The sequence below is a fragment of the Desmodus rotundus genome, chromosome 4, assembly GCF_022682495.2.
Source record: "Desmodus rotundus isolate HL8 chromosome 4, HLdesRot8A.1, whole genome shotgun sequence".
In the NCBI taxonomy this organism is placed as follows: Eukaryota; Metazoa; Chordata; class Mammalia; order Chiroptera; family Phyllostomidae; genus Desmodus; species Desmodus rotundus.
In genome coordinates, this window is record NC_071390.1 from 65,855,475 (window position 1) to 65,870,524 (window position 15,050).

Here is a 15,050-nt window from a genome sequence, read left to right on the forward strand (position 1 = left end):
ACCCCCTCAGACAGATGATCAAGGTCAACATCAACAATGATGAGTCATGTTGATAGCATGGACCCTTGATGTGATGTGATAAGAATGGCTGGATTTTAACTGCTCTGACCAATAGAGTTTAGGGGAAGTGACACTGTGCTAGCTCCAGTCCTAGACTTTAAGGGAACAACAGATTCTACATCTTCTCTCTTGAAGCCCTGAGCTTCCACGTGAGAAGTTTGACTACTCTGAGGCCGCCATGCTGTAAGGAAGTCCTTGGTTACCATATGGAGAAGCTGTGGGGAAAGAGAGAGGTAGAGGAAGATGCTGGACTAGCCCTTGGTTTTCCGCCCCCAGCTGTTTGAGTCATCCTAACCAAGTTCCCAGACATCATGGACCAAACACAAGTCATTGTTGCCATCCTCTCTCTCACTTCCTAATCCTACACTCATGAGATGTAATAATAACTTACTGGTTTTGGCCACTAAATTTAGGGGGTATTTTGTCATGCAGTAATAGCTAACTGAAACAATTTGAGGTGAGGGGAATAAAATTAGGAGAAAGGTGGATTAAGGTGTATATGGGCATGGTAAAAGGAGAGTGGGCATGGTTATAAAAGGGCTGCAGGAGGACTCCTTACACAGATGGAAGTGTACCATATCTTAACTGGAGATGCATACATATGATAAAATTGTACACACACTCAAGTAGAAATAAAGCTAAGGATCATATCCCTGAGTTGCCTCAATGTCACTATACTGGCTATGATATTGGACTGCAGTTTCTCAAGATGTTACTATAGGTAAAAAATACACAGGACATGTTTGCATTATTGTTTACAACTGCATATAAATTTGTAGTTATCTCAATAAAAATTTCAATTAAAAATGTTCTGAAATAAAAAAATAGGATCTCATTGAATTAAAAAGCTTCTGCATGGCTAAAGAAAACAGCATTTTAATGAAAAGAGAACCAACCGTATGGGAAAACATATTTGCTAATGATACCTCAGACAAGGGCCTGATCTCCAAAATATATAAAGAACTCACACAACTCCACTCCAGGAAGACAAACAACCCAATTAAAAAATGGGCAACAGACCTGAACAGACACTTCCCCAAGGGAGACATACAGAGAGCCCAGAGACATATGAAAAGATGCTCAGCATCACTAGACATCAGAGAGATGCAAATTAAAGCCACAATGAGATACCACTTCACACCAGTCAGAATGGCCATCATAAACAAAGCATCAAAAAAGTGTTGAAGAGGATGTGGAGAAAAGGGAACCCTAGTGCACTGTTGGTGGGGATGCAGACTGGTGCAGCCACTGTAGAAAACAGTATGGAATTTCCTCAGAAAACTAAAAATGGAACTGCCTTTTGACCTGGCAATTCCATTACTGGGATTATACCCTAAGAGCCCTGAAACACCAATCCAAAAGAACCTATGCACCCCATTGTTCATAGAAGCACAATTTACAATAGCCAAGTGCTAGAAGCAACCTAAGTGCCCATCAGTAAATTAATGGGTAAGAAAAATCTATGCTACATTTACATGATGGTATACTACACAGCAGAAAGAAAAAATGAGCTCCTACCTTTTATGACAGCATGGATGGAAATGGAGAGCATTATGCTAAGTGAAATAAGCCAGACAGTGAGGGACAAATACCATATGATCTCACCTTTAATGGAACCTAATCAACAAATCTAATAAGCAAGCAAAATATAACCAGAGACATTGAAATTAAGAATAAATGGACAGTAACCAGAGGGGAGGTGGGAGGGGATAATGGAGGGAAAAGGGGGAATGTTTTTCAGGAACAACTATAAAGGACACATTGACAAAACCAAGGGGGATTGAAGCAGGGGAGGGATGTGGGGATGGGTGGGTTAGGGGGGGAACGGTGGGGGGGAAATGCAGACAACTGTAATTGAACAACAATAAAATAATTTTAAAATGTTCTAAACACTACAATAAAATACTATATTAAAGTAAAAAAATAGTTTCAGTGGTATTTAAATATCATCTTCCCATTATGGTAAAACAAAACAAAGTCAAATTCCATATATTTGAATGCATATTTGGATGAGCATACAGACAGATGTGACAGACCTTAAAGTACCGATGCTGGTCACTGAAGGATGCTACGTGGAAGTGAACAGAAAGATAGTCAATCTGTTCTCTTATATATCTCTGTGTTTTATATTAAGGTGTGGTTTTGTAATAAGAAATAAATGTCTTAAGAACAATCTAACAATGGGCGGGGGGAGTGGGGAGGGGACAGTGAGGAGAGGGGATTACAGGAACTACTATAAAGGACACATGGATAAAATCAAGGGGGGGTGGAGGTGGGGGAGGGAGCGGGGTTCAGCTGGAGTGGGGTGGAGGGATGGGGAGAAAAGGCACACAACTGTAATTGAATAACAATAAAAAATTAAAATTAAAAAATAATAATTAAACAAAAGAAATAAATATCTAAAAGAGCTAAATGCAGTCAAATGCTCTACCCCTGAGCCATATCTCCCAATGTATGCCAATTATATCTCAATAAAACTGGGTAAAAATAAAGGAGCTAAATGAAAAAACAAAATAATAAAATTTGGGGGGAAAATAAATTATTTTTATGATCTTAGGGTATGGGTTCCCTTCCTCAGGAAGGAAGATTCAACACCCAGAAGCAGTTAAGGAAACAACTGACAGAGTAATCTTAGAAAAATTAAAAACTTCGGTAGATCAAAACACAAAGTTAAAACAAATAGCATTAGGAGTTTTTTTTTTAACAAACAAAGGACTAGTAACCAATAGCTCTTAAAAATCACACACACACACAAACCATCCAACAGAAAATGAGTAAAGAATTTGAACAGACCACTAAGGGAAGGACAATAAATGTTGAGGCAAATGTGGGACTTTTCCAGTGTTAGTTTGGGCTGAAACCCCAAAGGTCAAGGACAATACAGAAGATGTCAACTAGTCCCAAGAGTCTAAATGCTAGACCCCTATTCAGCACCTGCTGAAAGAGTATCTAATCATTCGCCTCCCCTCTGTGTGGTGTGTGAGGCAGGAGACAAAGAGACTGGTCCCAGGCTGGGCAGCGGCAGGGGAACAAGTAAAGAAAGGCCAGTGGGCTCCCAGCACTGTTTATCTCTAGTCTTTCCTCAAAGCCCACTAAAATGACATTAAAAAGGGGGAAATTAAGAAAAATCTTTGATGGACAAAGGAAATAGAGAGGAAACAACAGTAACAACATCTTGGAAGCAGGGAAGCAGCAGTATGCGTGGTAATGATATAGCAGATTTGAGAAGGTAAAGTCTAACCAGGTGGTGGAGTAAGCCTGGAAGCCTGGAAGTATTCCAGGGCTGCAGAGAGGGACTGGGATTGGAAGCAACAAGTATTTCTGCGAGTAACAGTGTGGGTGAAGCTGAAAGCAAAGGATTGGATAAATATTACTGTAAGAATATTTGGACCCATGGTTCTTTACCCAGGTCTGTACAGGTGAAGACAGAGCTATGCAATCTAGCAAGAGGGAACCAGGGGTCTCTGGACTCATTAACCAGGGCCCAGATGAAGGTGAGGGCAGGAGGCTGACAACAGGGACAAAGTGAAAGTCAACATACTGAATGCTGAAACCCACACATAACCCTCCTTCACCCTGAGAACCAGGAGCCAGGCTTGTAACCCTTAAACAAGATTTTGCATGATTTTTTTTCTAGTGCTACTCATCAGCCCAGTAGAAATTATATAGACACTGGCAGGTCAGAGCCCCCCAATAAAATGTCCCAACAAAGCTCAACCCAGACACACAGAGCTTCCATATGTATTTTAGAGCCTCACTCTTTTTTTTTGTTTTGTTTTGTTTTGTTTTGTTTTTTTCCTTTTTTTTTAATTGTTATTCAATTACAGTTGTATGCCTTTTCTCCCCATCCCTCCACCCCACCCCAGGTGAACCCACCTCCCTCCCCCCTCTCCACCCTCCCACTTGGATTTGTCCATGTGTCCTTTATAGTAGTTCCTGTAATACACTCTTCCCACTGTCCCCGCCCCAACCCCCCACCCCCGCCCTGGCTATTGTAAGATCGTTCTTAACTTCAATGTCTCTGGTTATATTTTGTTTGCTTTTTCCTTCTATTGCTTATGTTCCAGTTAAAGGTGAGATCATATGGTATTTGTCCCTCACTTCCTGGCTTATTTCACTTAGCATAATGATCTCCAGTTTCATCCATGCTGTTGCAAAGGGTATAAGCTCCTTCTTTCTCTCTGCTGCGTAGAATTCCATTGTGTAAATATACCATAGTTTTTGGATCCACTCGTTTGCTGATGGGCACTTCGGTTGCTTCCAGTACTTGGCTATTGTAAATTGTGCTGCTATGAACATTGGGGTGCACAGATTCTTTTGGATTGGTGTTTCAGTGTTCTTAGGGTATAATCCCAGCAGCGGAATTACTGGGTCAAAGGGCAGTTCCATTTTTAGTTTTCTGAGGAAATTCCATATTGTTTTCCACAGTGGCCTCACCAGTCTGCATTCCCACCAACAGTGCACTAGGGTTCCCTTTTCTCCACATCCTCTCCAACATTTGTTTGTGGATTTGTTTATGTTGGCCATTCTGACTGGTGTGAGATGATACCACATTGTGGTTTTAATTTGCATCTCTCTGATGGCTAGTGATGCTGAGCATCCTTTCATATGTCTCTGGGCCCTCTGTATGTCTTCCTTGGAGAAGTGTCTGTTCAAGTCCTTTGCCCATTTTTTAATTGGGTTGTTTCTCTTCCTGGAGTGGAGTCTTGTGAGTTCTTTATATATTTTGGAGATCAGGCCCTTGTCTGAGGTATCATTAGCAAATATGTTTTCCCATACTGTTGGTTCTCTTTGTAATTTGGTGCTGTTTTCTTTAGCCATGCAGAACCTTTTTATTTGGACGAGGTCCCATTTATTTATTCTTTCCTTTATGTCCCTTGCTTTAAGGGATGTGTCTGTGAGGATTTTGCTGCGTGGAATGTCTGAGATTTTCCTGCCAATGTTTTCCTCAAGGACTTTTATGGTGTTACGGCTTATATTTAAGTCTTTTATCCATCTTGAGTTTATTTTCGTGTATGGCGTAAGTTGGTGATCGAGTTTCATTTTTTTGCACATAGCTGTCCAGAGCTCCCAACACCATGTGTTGAAGAGACTGTTTTTGCTCCATTTTATGCTCCTGCCTCCTTTGTCAAATATTAATTGATCGTATAGATTTGAGTTTATTCCTGGGCTCTCTATTCTGTTCCATTGGTCTATGTGCCTGTTTTTATGCCAGTACCAGGCTGTTTTGATTACCGTGGCCTTGTAATACAGTTTGATATCAGGTATTGTGATCCCTCCTGCTTTGTTCTTATTTCTCAAAATTGCTGCTGATATTCGAGGTCGTTTATGGTTCCATATGAATTTCTGCAATGTTTGTTCTATATCTGTGAAATATGTCATGGGTACTTTAATAGGGATTGCATTGAATCTATAAATTGCTTTGGGTAGTATGGCCATTTTGATGATGTTAATTCTTCCAGTCCATGAGCATGGTACATGCTTCCATTTGTTTGTGTCTTCCTTAATTTCTTTCTTCAATGTTGTGTAGTTTTCTGAGTACAGGCCTTTTACCTCCTTGGTTAGGTTTATTCCTAGGTACTTTATTTTTCTTGTTGCTATATCGAATGGGATTTTTTTTCCTGATTTCTGTTTCTGCAGTTTCATTGCTAGTGTACAGGAATGCCTTTGATTTCTGGGTATTGACTCTGTATCCAGCTGTTCTGCAAAATTCATTTATTAGGTCGAGTAGTTTTTGAGTGGAGTCTATAGGGTTTTCCATGTACACTATCATGTCGTCTGCAAACAGTGACAGTTTCATTTCCTCCTTTCCAATTTGGATGCCTTTTATTGCTTTTTCTTGTCTGATTGCTGTGGCTAGGACTTCCAATACTATGTTGAATAGGAGTGGTGAGAGAGGGCATCCTTGTCTTATCCTGATTTTAGTGGGAAAGCTCTAAGTTTTTGTCCATTGAGTGTGATGTTGGCTGTAGGTCTCTCATATATGGCCTTAATTATGTTGAGGACTGCTCCCTTTATTCCCACTTTGCTGAGTGTTTTTATCAGAAATGGATGCTGTATCTTATCGAACGCTTTTTCCGCATCTATTGATATGATCATGTGATTTTTGTCTTTGCTCTTGTTGATGTGATGTATTATGTTTATTGATTTGCGAATATTGTACCATCCTTGCATCCCTGGGATGAATCCCACTTTTTCATGGTGGATGATCTTTTTAATATATTGCTGGATGGGGTTTGCTAATATTTTGTTAAGAATTTTAGCGTCTATGTTCATCAGTGATATTGGCCTGAAGTTTTCTTTCTTCGTTGTGTCTTTGTCTGCTTTTGGGATTAGGATGATGTTGGCTTCATAAAAAGAGTTTGGGAGTCTTCCATCAGTTTGGATTTTTTCGAATAGTCTGTGAAGGATAGGGGTTAGTTCTTCCTTAAATGCTTTGTAGAAATCTCCTGTGAAACCATCTGGTCCAGGGCTTTTGTGTGATGGGAGTTTCTTGACGACTGCTTGAATTTCCTCTGCTGTTATTGGTCTGTTCAGGTTTTCTGCTTCTTCTTCAGTCAGTTTTGGAAGATTATATTTTTCTAGAAATGTGTCCATGTCACCTAGGTTTTCAAATTTCTTAGCATACAGGTCTTCATAGTAATTTCTTATGATCCTTTGTATTTCTGTGGTATCAGTTGTAATCTCTCCACTTTCATTTCTAACTGTGTTTATTTGGATCCTCTCTCTTTTCTTCTTGATAAGCCTACTTAAAGGCTTGTCAATTTTGTTTATCTTTTTAAAGAACCAGCTTCTGGATTCATTGATCCTTACAATTTTGCTTTTAGTCTCTATGTCATTTAGTTCTGCTCTGATCTTGGTTATTTCCTTCCTTCTGCTTGCTCTGGGCTGTCTTTGTTGTTGTTCCTCCAGTTCTTGTAGGCATAGGGTTAGGTTGTTTGTTTGAACTGTTTCTAACTTCTTAAGGTAGGCCTGTGTTGGTATGAACTTCCCTCTCAGGACTGCCTTTGCTGTGTCCCATAGGTTTTGGGTTGTTGTGAGTTCGTTTTCATTTGTTTCCAGGAAGTTTTTGATTTCTTCCCTAATCTCGTTCTTGACCCATTCATTGTTTAATAGCATGCTATTCAGTCTCCATGCTTTTGAGTGTTTTGGGTTTTTATCCTTGGGGTTGGTTTCTAGTTTCAGACCCTTGTGGTCGGAGAAGATGCTTGATATGATTTCAATTTTCTTGAATTTGTTGAGGCTTGCTTTGTGTCCTATCATGTGGTCTATCTTTGAAAAAGTTCCATGGACACTTGAAAAGAATGTGTATTTTGCTTCTTTGGGATGAAAAGCTCTCTATATATCAGTTAAGTCCATTTCCTCTAGGGTATTGTTAAGTGACACAATATCTTTGTTGATCTTTTGTTTGGAAGACCTGTCCATTTTTGATAGTGGGGTGTTAAAATCCCCTACTATAATTGTGTTGCTGTCAATATCTTTCTTGAAGTCCTCCAAGATTTTCTTTATGTATTTGGGTGCTCCTATGTTCGGTGCATATGTATTTACAATGTTTATGTCTTCTTGGTGGATTCTTCCTTTGAGTATTATGAAGTGACCTTCTGGGTCTCTCTTTATGGCCCTTCTTTGGAAGTCTATTTTGTCTGATATGAGTATTGCTACCCTTGCTTTTTTTTCCTGTCCGTTTGCTTGGAAAATTTGTTTCCAGCCCTTCACTTTCAGTCTGTGTAAGTCTTTTGTCCTGAGATGGGTTTCTTGTAGGCAGCATATGTGTGGGTCATGTTTTCTTATCCATTCAGCTGTTCTATGTCTTTTGATTGGAGCATTTAATCCATTTACGTTTAAGGTTATTATGGGTAGATAGTTATTCATTGCCTTTATTCCTACCTGTGTTCCTCTGTCTTTCTCTTTTCCTTCCTTTCCTTAAAGCAGTCCCTTTAGCATCTCTTGCAGAGCTGGTTTGGTGGAGCTGTATTCTTTTAGACTTCTTTTGTCTGAGAAACTCTTTATTTGGTCTTCTATCTTGGTTGAGAGCCTTGCTGGGTAAAGTAGTCTTGGTTGCAGGCCTCTGGTTCTCATTACTTGGAATATTTTTTGCCATTCTCTTGTGGCTTGGAGCATTTCCATTGAGAAGTCAGTTGCTAACCTTATTGGGGCTCCTTTGTATGTTACTGCGTGTTTCTCCCTTGCTGCCTTTAAGATCCTCTCTTTGTCTTGGAAATTTGCCATTTTAATTATGATGTGTCTTGCAGTGGGTCTCTTTGGGTTCCTCTTGTTTGGGACTCTCTGTGATTCCTGGATTTGGGTGACTTTTTCTCTCCTCAGATTAGGGAAATTTTCCATCATTACTTTTTCAAACAGGTTTTCTATCCCTTGCTCTTCTTCTTCTCCTTCTGGTATTCCTATTATATGGATATTGTTACGTTTCATGTTGTCCTGCATTTCCCTTATTGCCTCTTCATTCTTTCTGAGCCTCTTTTCCTTTTCTTGCTCTTTCTGGGTGTTTTTTTCTACTTTATCCTCCAGCTCGCTGATCCGATCCTCTGCTTCATCAAGTCTGCTTTTAATTCCTTCTACTGTGTTCTTCAATTCAGAAATTGTATTCTTCGTTTCCTCTTGGCTCTTGTTGATATTTTCTATTTCCTTTTTCATGTTGATATAGTTTGCAGTGAGTTCATTGTAGTTTCCTTGTAGTTTCTGGTAGTTGTCTTTGAGCTCAGAGAGCTCAGTGAGCTTCCTGATGACCATTGCTTTGAACTCAGTATCTGATAGTTCACTTGCCTCTTTTTCGGTTAGTATTCTTTCTGAGACTTCCTCCTTTCCTTTCATTTGGGAATTGTTTCTTTGTCTTCCCATTGTTTGTGAGGCTCTTCTTTTTGGCCTCTGCTTCTTAAATTGCTTTGTTCTGACTCCCTGGGTTTATGATATGAACATCTATGGTAGAATGCCAATGGGATTCGGTGGTGCTCTCTCCTTACTCTGCTGTGCTCACTGGTCTTGAGCTGACGTTTATGTGTTTAACACGGTCTAACTCTAGTCTTTTCAGCACTCCAGGTTTTGTTGTCTCACCGTCAGATCTTTCAATGTCCTCTATCTTTGGTCTCTGATCTTCGTATATGCTGGAATACTGTTGGCTGTTCGCTCTGCTCCTCAGATCAGCTAGGTATTTCCCTGGCGTTGAGGGGAAGTGGATTCCGCTCCCACCTATGTTGCCGCCATCTTCACCCCCCTTGGAGCCTCACTCTTTACATAAAGTCAGAGGCAGAAAATATCAAAGAGTAAAAAAAGAACTTAGAGGAAACAGACAATTCAAAGAACAAGGAAAAAATGTATATATATATATATATATATATATATATATATATATATATATATATATATTTAATACAAGTGTTATCTCCAGAAATTAAGATATTCCAACCATGAAATGAGAACTGCTTGTTTAAAAAACATTAACAAAGTAAATTTTGAAACTATCATTCAGAATTTTAAAAGTATTCTTGGAAATTAAAATGGTAGACATTCAAAACAGTAGCATAAAAGAAACTTTAATAAAAAAGTTGAGACATCTTCCATAAGATAGAATACAAACAAATACAAGATAAGAGAGAAAAACTATAAAAATTAGAGAATCAGCCTAAGAGGTTCATAATTGAAAAACAGAAATGTTTAAAATAGAGAGCAGAGGAAATAAATACATTGGTGGGGGTAGGCAGACAATAATAGAAAAGTTACCAGGTTGGGAGTAACAATCTTGAGTCTCCAATTGGAAAGGACCCATGTGAAATGTAACCCACACCAGAGCATACCAAAGAGTCAAAGGGATTTCTGGAAGATTTCAGAGAGGAAAATGGTCTCACATGAAGAAAAAGAAAAGAGATTGGTACCTGACTTCTCAACACCAGCTCTGTGACCCAGATAGCAGTGGGTCTCGACTACAAAGTCTGAGGACCACAGATCTCTAACCAAGCTGCCAGTCAAACATGAAGGTGGAGTAGCTCATTGTTCCATGTACAGGCTTTCAAAACACTTTTCTGACTTTCTAACACTGAACATTTCTCAGGACACCATTGGAGGAGGTGTTTTACCAAACTAGAGAGAAAACCAACACAGGACATTGGAGTCAACAAACAGAGACCCAGCACAGGGAAGTCAAAAGGGTCCCCAGGACCCCAAGATCACAGCAGGCAGAGTGTAGAGAACAGCCAGGCCGTGTCAGAGCAGGCACCCTGGGAAGGGTGTCAACAGGAAAGGGAGGTGAGCCCTCAGTGGATGTGTCTACACAAACTGTAAGGACAGACAAGTCTAGGGATGGATAGTGAGTGAATACCAAACAAAGGAAAGACTTGGCAACCCTTTATTCCAAGCAAAACAAAACGTTTTACAAAATAGGAAATGTGCACTACATGGTTTGCTGTGAATGATAGGAACATGGTCATAACTCTGTAAATACCAAATATTGATTTGGCCAAAGTTAGTCTACCTAGTATGAAGGGGTGAGGAGAAAAGCATGCATGTGTGTGGAGGGGAAGGGTGGCTTAGAGTTAGGTCCTCTTCTTCCATAGTAGGAATTCACTAAACATTTAAACAGGAAAATCAAGACATGTCAGCCTAAACTTATGTAAATTAAAGCAAGGGGGAAAGCACCAGAGGAATCAGCAAGAAGAATTCAAAGTGATGGCCTCTGGGGAGTAAGAATCAGGATAGGGGAGGGAAGTGCTGTTTTTCATTATAAGCTTTGCAGAGCCATTTAACTTTTAAAACTATGTACATGCATGACTTTGATAAACATAAGTTAAAAAAGAAAAAAAACTACCAAAGAAATAAGGAAATGATTCAATGGGTGAATTCAGCACATTTCAAACTTTTTAACTAACATATCTCCAATGTGTAAATAAGTAACTTTGGGTATTTGGGGCACATACAGACCAAAAGGGCTGTGTTCCAGAAAATTCTTTGAAGTTTTGCTTATTATCTTTAAAATTCACACACAAGTTTTTATTCTCCCTCATAACACATTGCTGTTTGTTTTTATAGCATGTGGTAGGTTTTCACTTTCTTCTTTTTTCCTTCTGCCTCCTGGGCCACACACACCAGGGTAAGATGATTGAGAAAGACCTTCTCTTAGTATAATAAGGTCCAGTAGGTGTCCGCAGAATGGCTGATTGAGGGGGTGAGATGTCTGATCATCATTTTGTGCTCAGGACAAATGCTGTCAAGACACCTTGTCCCATTTGCTCTGCCCTAAAGCCCAGGACTGGTACCTCTCAGTAGGGAGCTGGTGAAACCTAATACTGACCACCAGCAGGAGGCTGGGGTGGTACCATACAGGTAAAGAGCAGAGGGAGACAGGAAATAAAGGGGGGAGGGAGAGAGCAGGGAAGAAGACATCTGGGTCTTCACATTGGGGAGACTGGGATACTCCACAGGTCTAAAACTCAAGCTCCATAGCAGTGACAGAAACTGGGATGGCAAACTTTGCAGAACAGAGTGGAGAAGCCCATCTCACTCCCATTTCCTCTTGTGAATTCTGCAATCAGTGCAATATAACAACTCATAGCAGAAAGTTCATTTCAGGTTCCTCTGTACACAATAGGGATTTTGAAAAATAAACCATGTTTTCAATTAGTTACCTTTGCTGTTAATTGATGTACAAAGTTTATCCTGAGGCTCAGCGCCCCCTAAGTTCTCCCAAAGACCCAGCATACCAGTTTTGTCTGACAGATCAGCATGGAGATCACAAATAGGAAAGCAATGAAATCAAGGGGGGACGTAAAAGCTGGGTTAGCAGGATAATTGAGATGTGACTTGTGGTGGCTTTATGTTCCCTCTCCTGTTCTAGACTTGAAGTTGGCCTTTGTGCTCCCTCCTTCTTGGGAGGGTTGCAACAGGATAAGAAGCAGATCCAGAAAGGATCCCCATTCCTGGCCTGTGTTCTTCAAAAGCCTAAAGGTGTAATAGTAGGAGGGAAGGAATTATCTGCCAAAGCTGAGAGGGAAAGAGGAGAGATTGCCTGACTAGGAGGGGCCAAAAGTCATGATCTCTAGAGGAGAGAAGGTCCTGCCTAGCTTGATATCAACACCAGAGGGAAGTGGAGGAGCTCTGAGGGCAGTGGCTATGTGATGAGGCCCCTTTCAGGCAAGGGTTTTCTGCTCAGGTGCAGGCTTCTGTGACCCTGTGGTCATGCAGGCCACTGGGCTTGAGGAGATCATGCAGGCTAGCACCTCAGCATGCCCCCCATAGCAGGTGGGTTGGTCCAGTGTTCTCTCTGGAGGGCCTCCGAGACCTTCATAAGCTCAGAATGCAGAGGGAGTCCTCAACATTACTAGGATTGAACTTCTTCCCGGCTAGCAGAAGTACCCAAATTAATAAAATAAGGTGTGTGCCTTTCATACAAGTTATTCTCATTGTTACTGTGAATACTGCTGACAGGTCTGGCATCAAAGACAGTTGAGAATGCCTCACCTGTGTTTAGACTGGGACAGGGAATTCCAAGCGGAGCCCCACTCTTCCTTCCCCATCCTGAAAAGTACACAGGTGCTTTTGGGGTGTCACCTCTCTGTTTCAATATCAGATTCCAGAGCCAGCTGTCATAAATGACACTTATGGTGTAGATGTGTGGCTCTGGGGAAGATTGGCAAAGGCAAGAGTTTCTTGGACACAGAGGAGAACTGAGGAGAGAGGAGGTTTTGGAGACAGACATGGTGAGTGTGTCAGGGGTTCTGATGTCTGGAAGGCTGAGCCATAAACAGACCCATGTGGGAAAGTTCTACACTGGGGCCAGCCAGGGTTTACTTCTGGGCAAGGCCAGCTGAGGATGCCAGGTCAACCCCACCCAAACTGTGGCCATGTCCAGGGAGCCCAAACACCACATGCAAGGGAGGTGGTCCCCAGGTTCTGATAGTTATGACCCAGAATTCAGAGCAGAGATCTGACAGACATAACCAGCTGTAGAAAGAGCGACACCTCATGGATCTGAAAACAATACTTAAAATAGAGAGTTGGGAGGTGGCCAAGGGCTGCTCCCACAAGCCACATCTGTGGACCTGCAGCAGAGGTCAGAGAAAAGCTAGATTTCTGGATAAAGAGAATAAAACCTTCCACAGGCCTCCACTCCATATATATGCCCAGGACCTACCCAGAACTCCAGGAGGCCAGGGGAGCAGAGACACCAAGCCCAGCCTTCAGTTATGAACACCACATATGCCTGCTGGCTGGCTTTGAGCAAGGACACCCATGTGCAAATTCTTGCTCCACTGATTATTTAGTAGCTGTCTTCCTCCTTCTCGAGACTTCCATATCTTTACCCATTTAGGGAGAGTCTCAGGATTTACAATTGCTTGTTTTTGGAGGTATGGTGGAGGGCAAACCCTTTCTCCCCAGGCTTTATGATGCTATGGGGGGAGACCTCACCAAAGCGACACTCCTTGCCTTCCTCCCCTACCCCTGGTGGTTTGTCCCCAGTTCTAGTTTTGGGGAGAGTGGAGCCATCAGGAGTACCCCCTGCCCCGATACTCATTCCCTTCTGGCCTTCTCTGTTCTGGTTAAGCTTGACTTCTCTGCTGGCCAACAGGGTATCTCAAGTGGGTTGCCTCAGGTGTGGTAGGCAGCAGGATGCTGGGCGGTGAGCAGCCCATGTGGACCACAAAGCTAGGGCCTGCTGTCCATCAGCAATGCTGTCTCTTGTCTTCCAGTAATCTGTCTTATGCATCTCATCTCCCAGTTAAATGTGAACTAGGGTGGGGGATAATAGGGTGTTATTTATGAGTCCCTTAAAACCTCCACAGCCATGTGGCAGGCCATGTGCCTGGTGTTTTGTAAATGTACCACGTCACTTGATCCGCACAACCATCAGGAGTGGAAATTGCTACTCTGTGGTTCCCAGTCTCACCTTTCTTCCTCTGTACTATGGCCTCCAGGTGGGTATCAGCATACTCCCTTCTCACGGTTTGATGAGGAATCAAAGGGATATTATTTGGTGGGAGGCCTTTGTCACCTGGAGAGCATTGAACAAATCGTCTGCTCTAGATATTGTTGTCCATCACGTCATCGCTGATAATCCCAGTGGGTTCTCTTGGCTCTGTCTCCCCAGGCTCCAGATAGGGTGGTGATCCAAGCCCTGCTGCCTGCTCTTCTCAGCCCACGTGTTCCCTTTAGATGATTTCATCTGCCTCATGATTCCAATTACCATCTATCTGCTGGATGTAAGAATGGGCCCAGACTGTGTGAGGAGCTCCAGTTGGATGCCCCTCAGGCACATCTTACTCGGTAGGCCCACAGTAACCACCTCACCTTCTTTACCAGGTCTGTTTCTCCTTCATGGTCCTCTAGCTCAGTCCCTAACACCATATCTCCCTGACACCGTCCCCTGTCTTTGGTTCTGGGAAGTTGTCCTGGCTCTAGCTGCTTGTCTCCATCTACACAGGCCAGTGCACCTTTATGCCTGGGTTACTGCCAAGGCCCCTTAACCCATTTATACTTTTGTCCCCATCAAATCTATCCTGTGGACTAGCTACTATAATATTTTTAAAACACAAATCAGATTATTTCACTCCTTCACTTATAGCCTTTAAATCTTTCTGATACATTTGGAAAGAAATCCAGGTGTATCCAGGCTCTGCAGAGCTGGTCCTGCATCCCTGCGGGGTACTCTGAATGTTACAGAACAGACTGGGGGGCGGGGTGGTGAACAATATACTATTACAGAAAGGAACCCCCCATTTCTCTCTGAGGGTCCCCCCAGACTAGGTTCACCTTGCCCGCCACCAGAGGAAAGACATCTCTCAATGCCAGAGACTGGTGAAAAGGAAAGGAATTATTTATTTAAAAGTTACACAGACTTAGAGTACCGACTTAATGTTTTCATTAAAATACTAAAGTCCTCTAGAATACCCACAGATGAACACAGTCCTTCCTTCTCCCTCTGCCCAGTCTGGGGTACTATATCTCAGGAAAAGAAGTAGAAGTCCCTGATTCAGGCTCCCGGCACC